The sequence below is a fragment of the Chiloscyllium plagiosum genome, unplaced genomic scaffold, assembly GCF_037043375.1.
Source record: "Chiloscyllium plagiosum isolate Xiang-an unplaced genomic scaffold, Cpla_swu_hap1 HiC_scaffold_72, whole genome shotgun sequence".
NCBI classification, from domain to species: domain Eukaryota; kingdom Metazoa; phylum Chordata; class Chondrichthyes; order Orectolobiformes; family Hemiscylliidae; genus Chiloscyllium; species Chiloscyllium plagiosum.
Genome location: NW_028270211.1, coordinates 256,734 through 274,637, shown reverse-complemented (window position 1 = coordinate 274,637; position 17,904 = coordinate 256,734).

Here is a 17,904-nt window from a genome sequence, read left to right as displayed (position 1 = left end):
AGTAATTGTTTTGGGTGACACTGAAATTGGTAGTAAAGTGGACAGTGAAGAAGGTTGTAACAGTACTGCTGGGATAGTGGGCTGAAGAATAGCAGATGGAGTTTAATTAGATAAATGTGAAGTGTTCCATTTTGGTGAAACAAACCAGGGTGGGACTTGTACAGTTAATGTTCGGGCCCTAGGTAATGTTGTCAGTCAGTGACCCAGTGACCCAGGTACACAGTTCTTTGAATGTGGTGACACAGGTAGACAGGCTGGTGAAGCAGGCGTTTGGGATGGTTACCTTCATTAGGGAGAGCATTAAGGGTAAGAGTTGGGATGTCATGTTGTGACTGTAAAAGACATTGGTGGGGCCACCATAAAAACATTGTTGATCAGTAGGAAGAACTCATCTAGTTCACTAACTTCCTTTCGGGAAGGACATCAAATATTCTAACCTGGTCTGGCCGACATGTGACTCCAGACCCACAGCAATATGGCTGACTCTGTGCTGCCCTCTGGGTAATTAGCAGTGGTGTCAAAGAACGTTGTTCCAGGCAGTGACACCCACATCCCATGAATGAATATATAAAAATACCTATGTCCCTCCCTACCTCTGCAAACCCCTCCAGCTGCAGCAATCCGTCCTGGCTTTGTAACACCCTGACCACTCTCTGTAACACTCTCACCACCTCCAGCATCTTCACATCTCCCTGTTCCTATTGTGTCAATGAACCCTGACCGTGGCTTCCCTTCCTACAGCCCTCCTCCTGCGAGCAGACCCATTGCAATCCATTAACATTTACTCCTAAAACATTCTCTCACTTCAGGATTTTAAGTACTTTTTGGTGATCTTCTCAGCATCATAATCTAGTTTGATTCCTTTTGTCCTGAGTGAGGGATCAGTGGGAATTTCTTGCTGAGGTTTTTACTGTTTCAATCGAATGTCTTTTTGTTGAGTATTTTGCATTGTCCCTTCAAATGTTTTCCACTGTCCATTTACAGGCACATATTTCAGTCTGTTTAGCCTGTTTACCTTGGCCAGTTCTCCTCTTCAACTCATGTCATTGGCTATTTTTGTTTCTAGTTGTAGCTTGTCCTTTCTTTAAAACTTTATATTTCTTTAAACTGCACTTTATCACAATTTCCCGAAGGATCTCTGCAGGTGACATTACTCATTCACTAAGTTTCATTACACGGTCGCTCTGCGATAGTTATGCCCCGAGCCAGTTGCACAATGTGTTTTTCAAAGAAACACTGAAAAAAAAATTCTCCGAACTCCTTTCAACATCAATGTTGACCGTGTGATTGTCCCAGATTATACAAATATTGAAGTTTTCCAAAATTATCACAATGCCTTTGTTAAAAAATTCCAATGAGTTCCTGTTTAATGCAGTGATGAGCAATGAAATGCTGTTTGGAGGCTAAAACTGTTCTGCTGCTTGTGTCCTTGGCAAGTAGTAGCCAGAATTTACATTCAGACTGACTCTACTTCATGATCTGAGGCCAAATGCTTTCTCTGTAATGCCTCTGATACCCATTATTGTTAGTGTTACCCATTTTGCCTGAGTTTGCACAAGACTGAACCACTGAATATTTCTGTTCACCCTGTATCCATGTCTCCCTGGTGTCTAAATCTCTTTTATCTCTGTGTCACAAATCCATTGACCTTTTTGCAGCAACGTTGTCCATTCAAAAAAAAACATTATATACTCTCTACCACAATTTTCTGTCACAAATCTATTCGCTGATGTACAATTTTAGTTAACCTCTATCCCTTCCTGTTCCTTTCTGCTTGTCTTCAGCCACATCCTCATGCTCTTCCATTGCTTCACCTTTTCTATTTGGATTTGGAAAGCTCATTTCACCTGCATCCCCTCTGTCAGTTTAATGCCCTGTCCATAAACCTACCGACATGATTGGCCAGGACGCTGGTCCCAGCACAATTCCAGGGGGACCATCTTAATAGATTTTTAAATCAGGTATGGGATGTGAGAGTCTCTGGCTGAGCAGCCTTTCTTCCTCAGTCCTGGAAGCCCTTGAACTGAGTAACGTGCTCGGCCATTTCAGAGGGTAATTGAAAGGCAAACACTTTGCTCTGGGGATGTTGTGCAGACCACGTGAGGATGGGCAGATGTCCTTCTCGAAAGGACAAGTGTTTGGATTTGTTGTACATCAGTAATTGTTTCATACTTATTTGTGAATTATTAATTATTATTTTTAAAATTATTGATATCAAATGTCTCCTTTTCAGATGGTGGGATTCAAACCTGCCTCCCCTGAACATTAGTTGACGTTTTGGATACATTCTCTCGCAATAATACCACTAGGCCATCACTTCACCTGCTCACTGGGTGCTCATCCTTGAGCACTGATACTAGGGCATCATCAAGCTAAACACATTCTTCCGACACAATTGTGTGATACTGACATCTTTCAGCAATCTGGGACTATTTCTTAATATCGCTCCATTTTCCAGACCTCTGTGGAACTCAGTGCCATTCTCCATGTGTAACCCTCACTGCATCTGTCTATTCTGTCTATTTCTCTGTCTCCTGTAATTACTCAGGAAAGTCCTGACTCAATAGCCTTCCCAGCTGCTGGGTGGATCGTCCATCACTACATTGAACGCAGTTGGTCTGCCAGAGAGAGACAAAGGGAAAGGAGATCTGGATCCTTCAATAAATCCTGTAGTGAAGTAAGGTCACCCACAGTACACAGAGCAAAGAACAATGAGAGGGCCCCAAACATCTGTTAACACAACATGACATAGATACAGTCCTGGAGGGGGAGCACAGTACACACACACAAAACTCACTACTCTGCAACAGTGTATCTATGGCATGTCTTGTGATCCAGTGTCTTCAATAACATTTAATTCCTATAACAGATCCTATCGCTGTAACCTCCTCCCTTCCCGATACTCCCTCCACAAAGTTGAAATGTACTGCATTCCAGACTACCAGCCCTATCGCTGTAACTTGCTTCAGTGTCTACAACATGCCTTACCTCGGTAGTCTGCTCCTCCAATAAGGTAAAAACAAGGACTACACATGCTGGAAACCAGAGTCTAGATTAGAGTGGTGCTGGAAAAGCTCAGCAGGTCAGGCAGCATCCCAGAAGCAGGAAAATTGACGTTTCCTTTATCAGGAACAGATGCCGGGAGCCAGCAGAGTGGGGAGATAAATGAGAGGGGGTGGGGATGGGGAGAAAGTAGCATAGCGTACAATAGGTGAATGGGGTGGGGAAGAAGGCGATAGGTCAAAGTGGAGGATGGAGGAAGGTAGCAAAGAGTACAATGGGTGAATGGGGGTGGGGATGGGGGTGATAGGTCAGAGAGGAGGGTGGAATGGATAGGTGGGAAGGGAGATGGGTCATGAGTGTGGTGCTGAGCTGGAAGGCTGGAGGTGGGGTGAGATGGGGGAAGGGGAAATGAGGAAACTGGTGAAGACCACATTGATGCCCTGGGGTTGAAGTGTTCCGAGCCGGAAGGTGAGGCGTTCTTCCTCCAGGCGTTGGGTGGTGAGGAAGTGGTGGTGGAGGAAGCACAGGAGCTGCATGTCCTCGGCAGAGTGGGAGGGGGAGTTGAAATGTTGGGGCACAGGGCGGTGGGGTTGATTGGTGCGGGTGTAGCAGAGATGTTCCCTAAAGTGCTCCGCTAGGAGGTGTCCAGTCTCCCCAATGTAGAGGAGATCACATCGGGAGCAACGGATACAATAAATGATATTGGTGGATGTGCAGGTAAAACTTTGGATGTGGAAGGCTCCTTTGCGGCCTTGGATGGTGGTGAGGGGAGAGGTGTGGGCGCAGGTTTTGCAAATCCTGCAGTGGCAGGAGAAGGTGCCAGGAAGGGAGGGTGGTTTTTTGGGGGCGTGGAACTGACCAGGTAGTCACGGAGGGAATGGTATTTGTGGAAAGTGGAGAGGGGTGGGGAGGGAAATATATCCCTGGTGGTGGGGTCCGTTTGGAGGTGGCGGAAATATCGGCGGATGATTTGTTTTATGCGAAGGTTGGTGGGGTGGAAGGTGAGCACCAGGGGTGTTCTGTCCTTGTTACGGTTGGAGGGGTGGGGTCTGAGGGAGGAGGTGCGGGATGTGTACGAGATGCGTTGGAGGGCATCTTTAACCACGTGGGAAGGGAAATTACGGTCTCTAAAGAAGGAGGCCATCTGGTGTGTTCTATGGTGGAACTGGTCCTCCTGGGAGCAGATACGGCGGAGGCGGAAGAATTGGGAATAGGGGTTGGGAATTTTGCAGGCGGTAGGGTGGGAACATGTGTAATCTAGGTAGCTGTGGGAGTTGGTAGGTTTGTAAAAAATGTCAGTGTCAAGTCGGTTATCATTAATGGGGATGGAGAGGTCCAGGAAGGAGAGGGAGGTATCAGAGATGGTCCAGGTAAATTTAAGGTCAGGGTGGAATGTGTTGGTGAAGTTGATGAATTGCTCAACCTCCTCACGGGAGCACGAGGTGGCGCCAATGCAGTCATCAATGTAGCGGAGGAAGACGTGGGGAGTGGTGCCATTGTAACTACGGAATATGGACTGTTCTATGTAGCCAACAAAGAGACAGGCATAACTTGGACCCATACGGGTGCCCATGGCTACCCCTTTGGTCTGGAGGAAGTGGGAGGATTTGAATGAAAAATTGTTAAGGGTGAGGACAAGTTCAGCCAAACGATTGAGAGTATCGGTGGAAGGGTACTGTTGTGGACGTCGGGAGATGAAGAAGGTCCTGGTCATGGCGGATGGAGGTGTAGAGGGATTGGATATCTATTGTGAAGATGAGGCGTTGGGGGCCAGAGAAACTGAAGTCTTGGAGGAGTGGAGGGTGTGAGTGGTGTCTCGAACGAATGTGGGTAGTTCCTGGACTGGGGGATAGGACAATGTCGAGGTAGGCAGACATGAGTTCGGTGGGGTAGGAGCATGCTGAGACAATGGGTCGGCCAGGGTGGTCAGGCTTGTGGATCTTGGGAAGGAGGTAGAACCGGGCAGTGGGGGATCCTGGACAATGAGGTTGGAAGCTGTGGGTGGGAGATCTCCTCCTGAGGTGATGAGGTTCTGTATGCTCTGGGAGATGATGGTTTGATGATGGGAGGTGGATCATGGTAGAGGGGGTGGTAGGAGGAAGTGTCTTTGAGTTGGCATCATGGCTTCAGCGGTGTAGAGGTCAGTGCACCAGACTACCACAGCACCCCCTTTATCTGCTGGTTTGATGGTGAGGTTGGTATTGGAGCAGAGGAAGTGGAGGGCTGCACGTTGTGAGGGTGAGAGCTTGGAGTGGGGGAGGGGGTAGATAGGTTGAGGCGGTTAATGTCTCGGTGGAAGTTGGAAATGAAGAAATCGAAGGCAGGTAATAGGCCAGCGCGGGGTGTCCAGGTGGATGGAGTGTATTTGAGGCTGGCAAAGGGGTCCTCAGAAAATAGGCGGGAGCCTTCATTGTAAAAGTAAGCTCTGAGGCGGAGGTTGTGGAAGAAGTGTTCGATGTCACGGCGTGTATTAAATTAATTGATGTGTGGACGGAGGGGGATAAAGGTGAGTCCTTTGCTGAGGACTGATCATTCGTCCTCAGTGAGGGGGAGGTCAGGGGGAATGGTGAAAACTCGGCAGGACTGGGAGCTGGGACGAGGCGTAGGTGTAGAGCGAGCGGAGGCGATGGAGCCTGTAACTGGAGTGGGTGTGGTGTTAGGGGAAATGGGGATGGAGTCATGAGCAGGGGCGGTGTTCCCCTCAGGGTTCTGGGGGCAGGGATGGTGACAGTGGGACCTGGGGTGGGGTGTCAGCAGAATGCAGGTGAGTGGCGTTGGTGGGGGCGGAAGTGGTGGCAAACACGGCAGTGGGGAGGGCGTGGAAGTCACTGAGTGTGTGACATCAGCGATGATGTGAGGGGCGGAAGTGATGTCACTTGTGGTGTATGAGGAATTGTGAGGGGCAGAAATAGCATTTACTTTTCTTTAACCAATAATTTCCTGTTTGACAATGTCGTATTTTAATTGAACTCAGTCCCTTACTGTTTCTTTCTTTTGGTTTTCATTCACATCTCCATGGTGTTCCAATATTTCAAACTTTCTCTTTGGACTTGGGAATTTCCATTCACCTGAGACCTGTCCCCCTCCTCATCTGTGTCCATTTATAGCACACTGCATAATCCTGGTACCAGAGGAGCCTATCCCAATAAAATAGCTCAGTCCTCCCTGAGTACTGCTAGCAGTGCTCACTGGTCAGAACCACTTCTGATGATACCATTGTGTGATCCTGACACCTTCCAGCACACTGCTGATATCACTGTCTCTCTCCATGTGGTATCCCTCATTGTGTGGGTCTAATTGCTGTCTTTATCAGTGTCTCTCGCTCTTCCAGCTATTCCAGATCCTGAGCCAACAGCATTCTCCAGTCCAGGGGGAAGCAACTGCACAGGCCATGGATGGAGACTGGGAATTTCCAGATCTCTGTGGGACTCAGTGCCATTCTCCATGTGTAACCTTCATTGCATTAGTCTAATTTCCCATTCTGTCTTCTTCTCTGTCTCCTGTAGGTATTCCTGATGTCCCTGACTCAGCAGAATTCCCAATTCCTGTCTCATCCATCACCACATTGAAGACAGTTGGTCAGCCAGAGAGAGATGGAAAGTGAGATCTGGAGCCTTCAGTAAATCCTGCAGCCGGTAAGATCACTCACAGTAAACAGCACAGGGAGGAGTTAGTGGACTTTAATTCAGACCCTGAGGGCATGATGTAGGAACAATGCTGGGCAAGGAGCATGAGAAAATTCTCAGGCTTCATTATCACCATTTTGTCTGTAAATTCATCTGTTCCACAAAACCCTCCCTACGTCTGTCAGTTACTCCATTGTCTGTTTCATAAATACCACTTCCCCAATCTCTATCAGCCCCTACAATCCTGCCTATCCCTGTAAACTCCTCATATCAGTAAAACTCTCCAAGTTTCTGCCTTTGCCTTTAATCCCGGGTTCTGTCACATCTCTCCTTAACTGAAGAAAAACAACTCTTCAGGTCCTTAAGCTATCCGTGTCGGTGTAGTCCTTTCCAGACCTGAAAAACCTCCCTGTCTTTGTGACTTTGTTGAACTCCTACTACCTTCATGATCTCTGTAACCTTCCTGTCACGACAACACAAAGCTCTGTACCTCAGTAACCTTCCTCCAACTGTTAGACTCCTCATTGTCTCTGGGCACAAAGCAGAGTGACTCTGCTTCTCTCATAAATTAGTTCCTGCATTTCTAGTGATGACTATGAACTCTTCCTGTCTCTAAAACGCACTCAGTCTCTGTAAACTCTGCTGGTCCCGATTGATGTCATTTCCTTCGGTAACTACAAACCTTTATACCTTTAATCTCCTCCAGACGCGACCACACAGTTTATTTCTATAACCTCTGAGTGATAGAGTCATAGAGATGTACAGCACGGAAACAGACCCTTCGGTCCAACCCGTCCATGCCAACCAGATATCCCAACCCAATCTAGTCCCACCTGCCAGCACCCAACCCATATTCCTCCAATCCCTTTCCATTCATTTGCCCATCAAAATGCCTGTTAAATGTTGCAATTGTACCATCCTCCACCACATCCTCTGGCAGCTCGTTCCATACACGTACCACCCTCTGCGTGAAAACGTTGCCACTTAGGTCTCTTTTATATCTTTCCTCTCTCAAACTAAACCTATGCCCTCGAGTTCTGGACTCCCCGACCCCAGGGAAAAGACTTTGTCTATTTATCCTATCCATGCCCCTCATAATTTTGTAAACCTCGATAAGGTCACCCCTCAGCCTCTGACACTCCAAGGAAAACCGCCCCAGCCTGTTCGGCCTCCCCCTGTAGCTCAAGTCCTCCAATCCTGGCAACATCCTTGTAAATCTTTTCTGAACCCTTTCAAGTTTCACAACAATTCTTCCGATAGCAAGGAGACCGGAATTGCATAAAATATTCCAACAGTGGCCAAACCAATGTCCTGTACAGCCGCAACATGACCTCCCATCTCCTGTACTGAATACTCTGACCAATAAAGGAAAGCATACCAAATGCCGCCTTCACTATCCTATCTTCCTGCGACTCTACTTTCAAGGAGCTATGAACTTTCACTCCAAGGTCTCTTTGATCAGCAATACTCCCTAGGACCTTACCATTACGTGTATAAGTCCTGCTAAGATTTGCTTTCCCAAAATGCAGCACATCGCATTTATCTGAATTAAACTCCATCTGCAAGTTAGCCCACTGGCCCATCTGGTCCAGATCCTGTTCTAATCCTCTTCGCTGTCCACTACACCTCCAATGTTGGTGTCATCTGTAAACTTACTAACTATACCTCTTATGCTCGCATCCAAATCATTTATGTAAATGACAAAAAGTAGAGGGCCCAGCACCGATCCTTGTGGCACTGCACTGCTCACAGGCCTCCAGTCTGAAAAACAACCCTCCACCACCACCCTCTGTCTTTTACCTTTGAGCCAGTTCTGTATCCAAATGGTCAGTTCTCCCTGTATTCCATGAGTTCTAACCTTGCTGATCAGTCTCCCATGGGGAACCTTGTCGAACGCCTTACTGAAGTCCATATGGATCACATCTATCATTCTGCCCTCCTCAATCTTCTTTGTTACTTCTTCAAAAAACTCAATCAAGTTTGTGAGACATGTTTTCCCACACACAAAGCCATGTCGACTATTACTAATCAGTCCTTGCCTTTCCAAATACATGTGCATCTTGTCCCTCAGGATTCCCTCCAACAACTTGCCCACCACTGAGTTCAGGCTCACCGGTCTATAGTTCCCTGGCTTGTCTTTACCGCCCTTCTTAAACAGTGGCACCACATTTGCCAACCTCCAGTCTTCCGGCATCTCACCTGTGACGATCGATGATACAAATACCTCAGCAAGAGGCCCAGCAATCACTTTTCAAGTTTCCCACAGAGTTCTTGGGGAAAACCTGATCAGTTCCTGGGGGTTTATTCACCTTTAACCATTTCAAGACATCCAGTCTACTTCCTCTGTATATCTGGACATTTTGCACAATGTCACCATCTATTTCCCTACAGTCTATATCTTCCATATGCTTTTTCCACAGTAAATGCTGATGCAAAATTTTCATTTAGTATCTCCCCCATTTTCTGCGGCTCCACACAAAGGCCGCCTTGTTGATCTTTGTGGGGCCCTATTCTCTCCCTAGTTACCCTTTTTTCCTTAATATATTTGTAAAAACCCTTTGCATTCTCCTTAATTCTCTTTGTCAGACCTATCTCATGTCTGCGTTTTGCCCTCCTGATTTCCTTCTTAAGTATACTCCTACTTCCTTTATACTCTTCTAAGGATTCACTCGATCTATCCTGTCTATACCTGCCATATGTTTCCTTCTTTTTCTGAACCAAACACTCAATTTATTTAGTCATCCAGAATTCCCAATACTTACCAGCCTTCCCTTTCACCCTGACAGGAATATACTTTCTCTGGATTCTTGTTATCTCATTTCTGAAGGCTTCCCATTTTCCAGCCGTCCCTTTAGCTGCGAACATCTGTCTCCAATCAGCTTTCAAAAGTTCTTGCCTAATACCGTCAAAATTGGCTTTTCTCCAATTTAGAACTTTTAGATCTGGTCTATCCTTTTTCATCACTATTTAAAAACAAATAGAATTATGGTCGCTGGCCCCAAAGTGCTCCCCCACTGACACCTCACTGACCTGCCCTGCCTTATTTCCTAAGAGTTGTCCAAGTTTTGCACCTTTCTAGTAGGTCCATCCACATACTAAATAAGAAAATTGTCTTGTACACACTTAAGAAATTCCTCTCCATCTAAACCTTTTACACTATGGCAGTCCCAGTCAATGTTTGGAAAGTTAAAATCCCCTACCATACCTACCCGATTATTCTTACAGATGGTTGAGATCTCCTTACAAGTTTGTTTCTCAATTTCCCTCTGACTATTGGGGGGTCTATAATACAATCCCAATAAGATGATCTTTCCTTTCTTATTTCTCAGTTCCACACAAATAACTTCCCTTGATGTATTTCTGGGAATATTATCCCTCAGCACAGCTGTAATGCTATCCCTTATCAAAAATGTCACTCCCCCTCCTCTCTTGCCTCCCTTTCTATCCTTCCTGTAGCATTTGTCTCCTGGACCATTAAGCTGCCAGTCCTGCCCATCACTGAGCCATGTTTCTGTAATTACGATGATAACCCAGTCCCATGTTCCTAACCATGCCCTGAGTTAATCTGCCTTCCCTGTTAGGCCCCTTGCATTGAAATAAATTTAATTTATTAGTTTAATTTATTAGTCCTACCTCGTCCCTGCCTGTCCTGAATGTTTGACTCACTTCTGTTCTCAGCTGTACCCGTCTCGATCGAGCTCCCAAAATCCTCCCTGTGATTGTTATCACGTCCCATCCCTGCATTCCTCCAAATCCCTGTAAAGTCCTCCTATTCCTAAAACCTATCCAGTATCTGTCACCTGTCCCAGCTTTCACAACCCTCCCTATCTCTGTAAGACACCCCCCACCCACCCCCCCCCCCCCACCCCCGTCCCAGTTACTACAGCCCGCTGTATCACGAAATGCCAGTAGTCACTATAATATCAGAGTAAGGTGTGAAAGCAGGAATACTGTACTGGGTGAGATGATCAGTAGTGATCATATTGAATGGTGGGACCGACTCTGGTCAAATGGCCGATACCTGCTCTTCTTTCCTGTGCTTCTCTATAAACTTACAATCTATATAACCTCCTTCAGTCCCCACAGTCCTCCCCATCTCCATAAACTCCTTCAGTCCCCACGACTCTTCCTATCCATGTAACCTGAATCATTCCCCATAAACCTCCCTAACTCCACAACCTCCAAAAGGCCCCACCACCCTCCCTATCTCCATAATCTCATCCTGACCCAACGAACTTCCCATTCAGAGCAACCTCCTTCAATCCCCATGATCCTCCTGCTTCACAGCGCCAGAGACCCGGGTTCAATTCCCAACTCAGGCGACTGACTGTATGGAGTTTGCACATTCTCCCCGTGTCTGCGTGGGTTTCCTCCGGGTGCTCCGGTTTCCTCCCACAGTCCAAAGATGTGCAGGTCAGGTGAATTGGCCATGCTAAATTGCCCATAGTGTTAGGTGAAGGGGTAAATGTAGGGGAATGGGTGGGTTGCGCTTCGGCGTGTTGGTGTGGACTTGTTGGGCCGAAGGGCCTGTTTTCACACTGTAAGTAATCTAATATAATCCTGATCTTTGCAACCTCCTTCAGGCCCAACAGCCCTGCAGATCTCTTTGGCCCCTTTCAGGCCCCACAGCACTCCCTATCTCCATAATGTTCTTCAATCACCACTGCATTCTCTACATGCATAACCTCATACAATCCCCACATCACTCCCTTTCTCCATAATGTCCTTCAGTCCCCACGACCCTCCTTATTTCCAAAACATCTATTTCCTGTTGAAACTGTAAGCTACCTTTTCCATATTGATAAACACGAACTCCCATAACCCTTTCTGCTGCCAGTCTGAAACCAAACAGTGTTAGCCTGATAGTAAGTCGGGAGCTGAAATATGTTTGAAAGGATATGTCAATGAACTGGACCCTTAGAAACACTTTTAAGAAAAAGAGAATGTGTTTTTGAGCCTGTTGGATTTTATTTTTATTGGTGTGAATATAAATAGCAGAATAGATACGGATGTAGGAGTGGTTGTACCGAGGATACGGTTTATTTGAATTTTCAGAAACCTTTACACAAGTTTCAATAAGAGATAAAGAGTAACTTGGTAGAGAATAGGGCACCTTAACTATCAGGAGGTAGGTGAGATATTAGACAAAATCGTGTTGTCAGAATTTACTGTGGAGAAAGACATGGAAGCTCAGGAACTTGGGGAAATAAATAGCGATGTCTTGGAAAGAATCCTCAACAGAGAAGAATAAGTGCTGGAATCTTAAAACAAATAAAGGTAGATCAATCCTCAGTCGCTTATTAGGTCTATCCTTGAATATTCATGGGAAGCTAGGGAAGAGATTGCAGTGTCCCTAACAGAGATATTTATATTATCAACAGACACAATGAGTTACCGGAAGACTGGAGGGTGGCTAATGCTATTCCATCACTTAAGGTCTGCAGGGAAAAGCCAGGAAATCACAGCCCCGTGAGCCAGTGCTGGGAAGTTGTTGGAGGCGATTCTGAGAGAAAGGAGCTACGTACATTTGGAAAGGCAAGGGCTGATTAGAGATAGTCAGCATGGCTTTGTGAGTGGGAAACCGTGTTTCACAAACCAGATTGACGCTTCGAGGAGTTGACCAAGAGATAGATGAAGGCAGAGCAGTCAGCGTTGTCCACATGAACTTCAGCAAAGCATTTGACAAGGTTCCAAGGGATGTAGAACATCTAGTCAAGAGGAAGAAGGAAGCTAGCTTAAGTTTGAGGAACCAAGGATCAGAAGCAGGGCTCTAGAGAGTTACATGGGGCAGCACGGTGGCTCAGTGGTTAGCACTGCTGCCTCACAGCACTAGGGACGCGATTTCAAATCCAGCCCCAGGCCACTGTCTGCGTGGAGTTTGCACATTCTCTCCATGTCTGTGTGGGTTTCCGACAGGTGCTCCGGTTTCCACCCACAGCCCAAAGATGTGCAGGTTATGTGAATCAGCCATGCGTTGTTCAAGAAAGGGAATAGAGATAATCCTGGGAATCACAGACCTGTCAGTCTTCTGTCTGTGATGTGCAGATTATTGGAGACTCTGAGATACAGGGTTTATGATTCCTTAGAAAACCATAGTTTGATTAGAGAAAGTCAACATGACTTTGTAAGGGACAGGTCATGCCTCACAAATCTTGTTGAATCCTTTGAGAATGTGACAAAACACATTTATGGCTCATTGAGAAAGTACAGAGCATGGGATACAGGGAAACTGCATGTCTGGATACAGAATTCCTGGCCCATAGAAGACAGGGTGATGACAGATTGAAATCATTCAGCCTGGAGCTCAGTGACCAGTGGTTTTCTGCAGGGAGATGTCAAAAAATCTCTGTTCTTTGTGATTCTATGAATGACTTGGATGTGTGAGTGGAAGAGCGGGTAAGTAAGTTTGCCAATGACACGAAGGTTGGTGGAGTGTGAATAGTTTGGATGTCTGCTGGAGGTTGCAATGGGACATTGACAGGATGTAGAGCTGGGCTGAGAAGTGGCAGATGAAGTCAAATCTGGAAAAGTGTGAAGTGATGCATTTTGGAAGGTGAGACTTGAATGCAGAATACAGGGGTAAAGGCAGAATACTGAATAGTGTGGAGGAACAGATGGATCTTGGATTTCATGAACAGAGATCCGTCAAATTTGCCACTAAGCTGGTAGTGTTGTTAAGAAAGAATATGTTGTATTGGCTTTCATTAGCTGGGGGATTGAGTTTTAAAGCCATGAGGTCATGCTGCAGTTCTATACAGCCCTGTTTAGATCCCGATTAGAATATTGTGTTCAGTTTTGATCCCTTCATTACAGGATGGATGTGGAAGCTTTAGAGAGGGTAAAGAGGAGATTTACCAGGATACGACCTGGGTCTGGAGGGCATGTCTTATGAAGAAAGGTTGAGAGAGCTGAGGCTTTTCTCCCCCCCTCACCTCCCTCCAAGGCCCCAAAGGAAACTTCCATATCCGCCACAGGTTCACCTGCACCTCCACACACATCATCTATTGCATCCTCTGCACCCGATGTGGCCTCCTCTATATTGGGGAGACAGGCCGCCTACTTGCGGAGCGTTTCAGAGAACACCTCTGGGACACCCGGACCAACCAACCCAACCACCCTGTGGCTCAACACTTCAACTCCCCCTCCCACACCACCAAGGATATGCAGGTCTTTGGACTCCTCCATCGCCAGACCACAACAACACGACGGTTGGAGGAAGAGCGCCTCATCTTCCGCCAAGGAACCCTCCAACCACAAGGGATGAACTCGGATTTCACCAGTTTCCTCATTTGCCCTCCCCCCACCTTGTCTCAGTCAAATCCATCGAACTCAGCACCACCTTCCTAACCTGCAATCTTCTTCCTGTCCTCTCCGACCCCACCCCAGTCTGACCTATCACCCTCACCTTGACCTCTTTCCACCTATCACATTTCCGACGCCCCTCCCACAAGTCCCTCCTCCCTACCTTTTATCTTAGCCTGCTGGACCATCTTTCCTCATTCCTGAGGAAGGGCGTATGCCCGAAACGTCGATTCTCCTGTTCCCTGGATGCTGCCTGACCTGCTGCGCTTTTCCAGCAACACATTTTCAGCTCTGATCTCCAGCATCTGCAGACCTCACTTTCTCCAACTCCTCAATGCTGCCCATGTTACCCAAACTGAACGTGTCTCATTTGCCTGCGTTTGGCCCTTATCTCATCAATCCTTCTCCTCTCAATATACCTCCCCTTTTCCATGCTGCAATTGTTCTTGTTTCTCCCATGTGCCCTTGGCTGTCCGTTCCGTCTGTGCACCATCCTCTGTGGATAATGTTCCCCCTCAGCTCCATCTTTAAATTCTTGCTCTCTCACCTCCGTTTATACCCTCTAGTTTTGTACTCACCTACCCTTGGTTATTCACCATTCTTAGGGTCACCCCGTGGCCTCCTCTGCCCAAGGGAAATATTTAGGACAATATTACAAATATCTCCAACGTATGTAATAAAGTGCAGGCCAATGTTGGCAAATGTGCCAAATGTCGCTTTCCCCACCCTGTCCACCTGGTATGCCACTTCCGAGGAACAATGTAACGTGCACACCCTGGTCTTTCTCTCTCTGTTCAACCCTGGCCAGAGCCCTTCCATTAACTGTGTTTGTCTTAACAAACTCCAACAGCTGAATTAAACTCCATCTTTCATTCCTTGGCCCACTGGCCCAGTTGGTCACGATCCCCTTTGATAACCGTATTTACTGCCCACGACACCATTCATTTGATCATCAACAAACTTTCGCACAATCACTCCTCTATTTTCAACCAAATCGTTTATGTCGATGATGCACATCAGTGGACCCAGCCCTGATCCTTTCTTCAATAATGGAATAAAACCATATTCTTGTCATAGAGCCATACAGCATGGAAACTGACTCTTCAGCTGATACCCACCATAATCTAAAACTAAACTCTTCCCAGCTGCCTGTTGCTGGCCCACATCACTCCAACCCTTCCCTATTCACCTGTTTATCCAAATATCTTTTAAATGTTGTAATTGCACCCACATCAACCCCTTTCTCAGGAAGTCCATTCCACACTCAAACCATCCTCTGTGTAGCAAATTGCCCCATATCTTTTTCTTTGAACATCTCTCTCCTCTAACCTTAAAAATGTGGCCCCTCCTCTTGAGACTCCCCCATCCTGAGGGAAAGGCAACTACCATTAAATTGATCTATATACCTCATTTTTTCATAAACCTTTATAGCATCATGTCTGAACCTCCAGGCTCCAGTGAAAAAAGACTCAGCCTCTCCAGCCATTTTTCAGAACTCAAGCCTTCCATACCCAGCAATATCCTGATAAATTTCTTCTGAATGCCCTGCAGCTTAATAATATCCTCCCTGTTAACTGGGCAACCAGAAATGGACAGAGTATTGCAGAACAGGCCTCACAAATGTCTGTGCAATCTCAACATGACATCCCAAATCCTCCACTCAATGGACTGAGCAATAGTCAGGCATGCAAAGCACTGTCTTATCCATCCTGTGATGCAAGCTTCAAGAATTATGTAGCTGAACCCAGAGGTCCCTCTGCTCTAAAACACTAACCGAAGCCTTAACATTAATTGTATAAGCTCTACCCTTGTTTGTTTTACAAAATGCATTACCTCGTATTGAATTCCATCTCTAGTTTTTCAGCCCATTCACTCTCTTCATCAAGATCCCTTTGTAATCTCAGAAAACATCCTTCACTGTCCATGATGCCACCCTCCAGCCTGCCAGCCCATCACACATGGCTGTCAGTAGTACATATACCTTTGCTTGAGGCTACACCATTTCTTCCCTAGCATCCCACAGTGTCCTATGATACACTTAATCAGGTTCTGGAACTTGCCATAGCTTTGTGTTTAAAACCTCCAGCACCACCTCTTTTATAACATGCGCTGTTTTCAAGTCATAGTGATATGCAGCATAGAAACAGACCCTTCGGTCCCCAACTCGTCCAGGCTTCCCAGAAGATCTAAATAAATCCATTTCCTTTTCCAGCATTTGGCCCATATACGTCTACACCCTTACTATTCAGATGCCCATCCAGATACATTTTAAATGTTGTAATTGTATCAGTCTCCATTACTTTCTCTCTCAGCTCCTTCCATACACACATCATGTATGTGAAGAAGCTGTCCCTTCAGTCCCTCTGTAAACCGTTCACCTCTAACCTTAAACTTATGCCCTCTAGTTTTGGACTCCCCAACTTCTGGGAAAAGGCCTTGAATGCTTACCCTATTCATGCCCCTCATGTTTATATAAACCTCTGTAAGGTCATCCCTCAGTCTCCGATTCTCCAGTGACAGTAACCCCAGCTTATTCAGCAACAACCCGGGCAATATCTTGTTAATCTTTTCTGAGCCCTTTCAAGTTTCGCAACATCCTTCCTGTAGCAGAGAGACTGGAATTGCAGAGTACTCCAATTGTGGTCTAACGTATTACTCTTGTTCCCTGAGTTCCCCAGTCTTTCTCCACAGTAAGTTCTGGAGTGAAAAAATAGTTTACGATCTCAGCAAATATCCTGCAGTTCCAAACATCGATGGCCTCATTGATCTTTAATGGACACTATTTGTCCCGAGTTACTTGTGCACTCTTAATATACTGATACAATCGCTTTTGGATTCCCCTTTCCTTCTCTGTTGATGCTATTTCATGTAGCCTTTCTCCATTCCTGTTTTCTACTCAAAGTGTATTCCTACAGCCCCTGTATATCCTCAGGGATTCCCTTGATCCAGCTGGCTATACCTGACATGTTGCCCCCTTTTCCTTGACCAGACCCTCAGTAGACAGCCAGTGTTTCTGAATGCTGTCAGCATTGAGCTGCACACAAACAGGAAAATGCTGGCGCTGATCGATCAGTTTATCTCACTTTTAAAATATTCTCACTTGCCAAACTTCCCTTTCCCTGTAAATAATTCCCTTCCCCAATCACATTTTGAAAGTTCCTGGCTAATACGATCAAGATTGGTCAGGCTCCATTTTATAACTTGCACTTGTGGACCAGGCCTGTCCTTTTCCAAAGCTGTTTTCAAACTACTAGAACTGTGGGCACTTTGGCAAAATGCTTTCCCACTCACATCTCAGTCCCTTTCCCTACCTTAATTCTCAAGTGGAGGTCAGGTTTTGCCCTTTTCTCTTTTCAGGCCATTTACATATTGATTGGGAGTTTTCTGGAACACAATTACCAAATTCCTCCCTTGCAAACGCTGAACACTGGCACTCCCAGTCTCAGTTTGGGAAGTTTAAAAACCCCTACCATAACAGCCCTATTATTATGGTTGATATTTAAGATGTCGTGACATATTTGTTCCTCAGTCTGCCACAGATTATTCTGGGTCAGCAGTACAGTCGTATCAAAGTGATGACCCATTCTTATTTCTCTGTTCCACTAACACAGCTTCACTGGGCGATCCCACAGGAATATCCTCTCTAAGTACTGCTGTGATGATTCATGCAATCAAAACCCACCACCACACGTCCTCTCTTGCCTCCCCTTCCTGTAGCATCTCTACCTTGAATCAATGAACTGCCAGTCCTACCCCTCCCTCAGCTGTGTTTCTGTAATAACTATAATATCCCAGTCCCATGTTCCAATCCATGCCCTGACTTCATCTTCCTTAGCTGTCTGGCCCCTTGTATTGAAATAAATGTAGTTTAATCATCAGTTTTCCCCCATTCCATGCTATGTTCTTGCCTGCCTTGTCTGCTGAAATTGCTGTCTTTAACTCGTGTACCAGCCTCTATCTTCTTTCTGGCCTT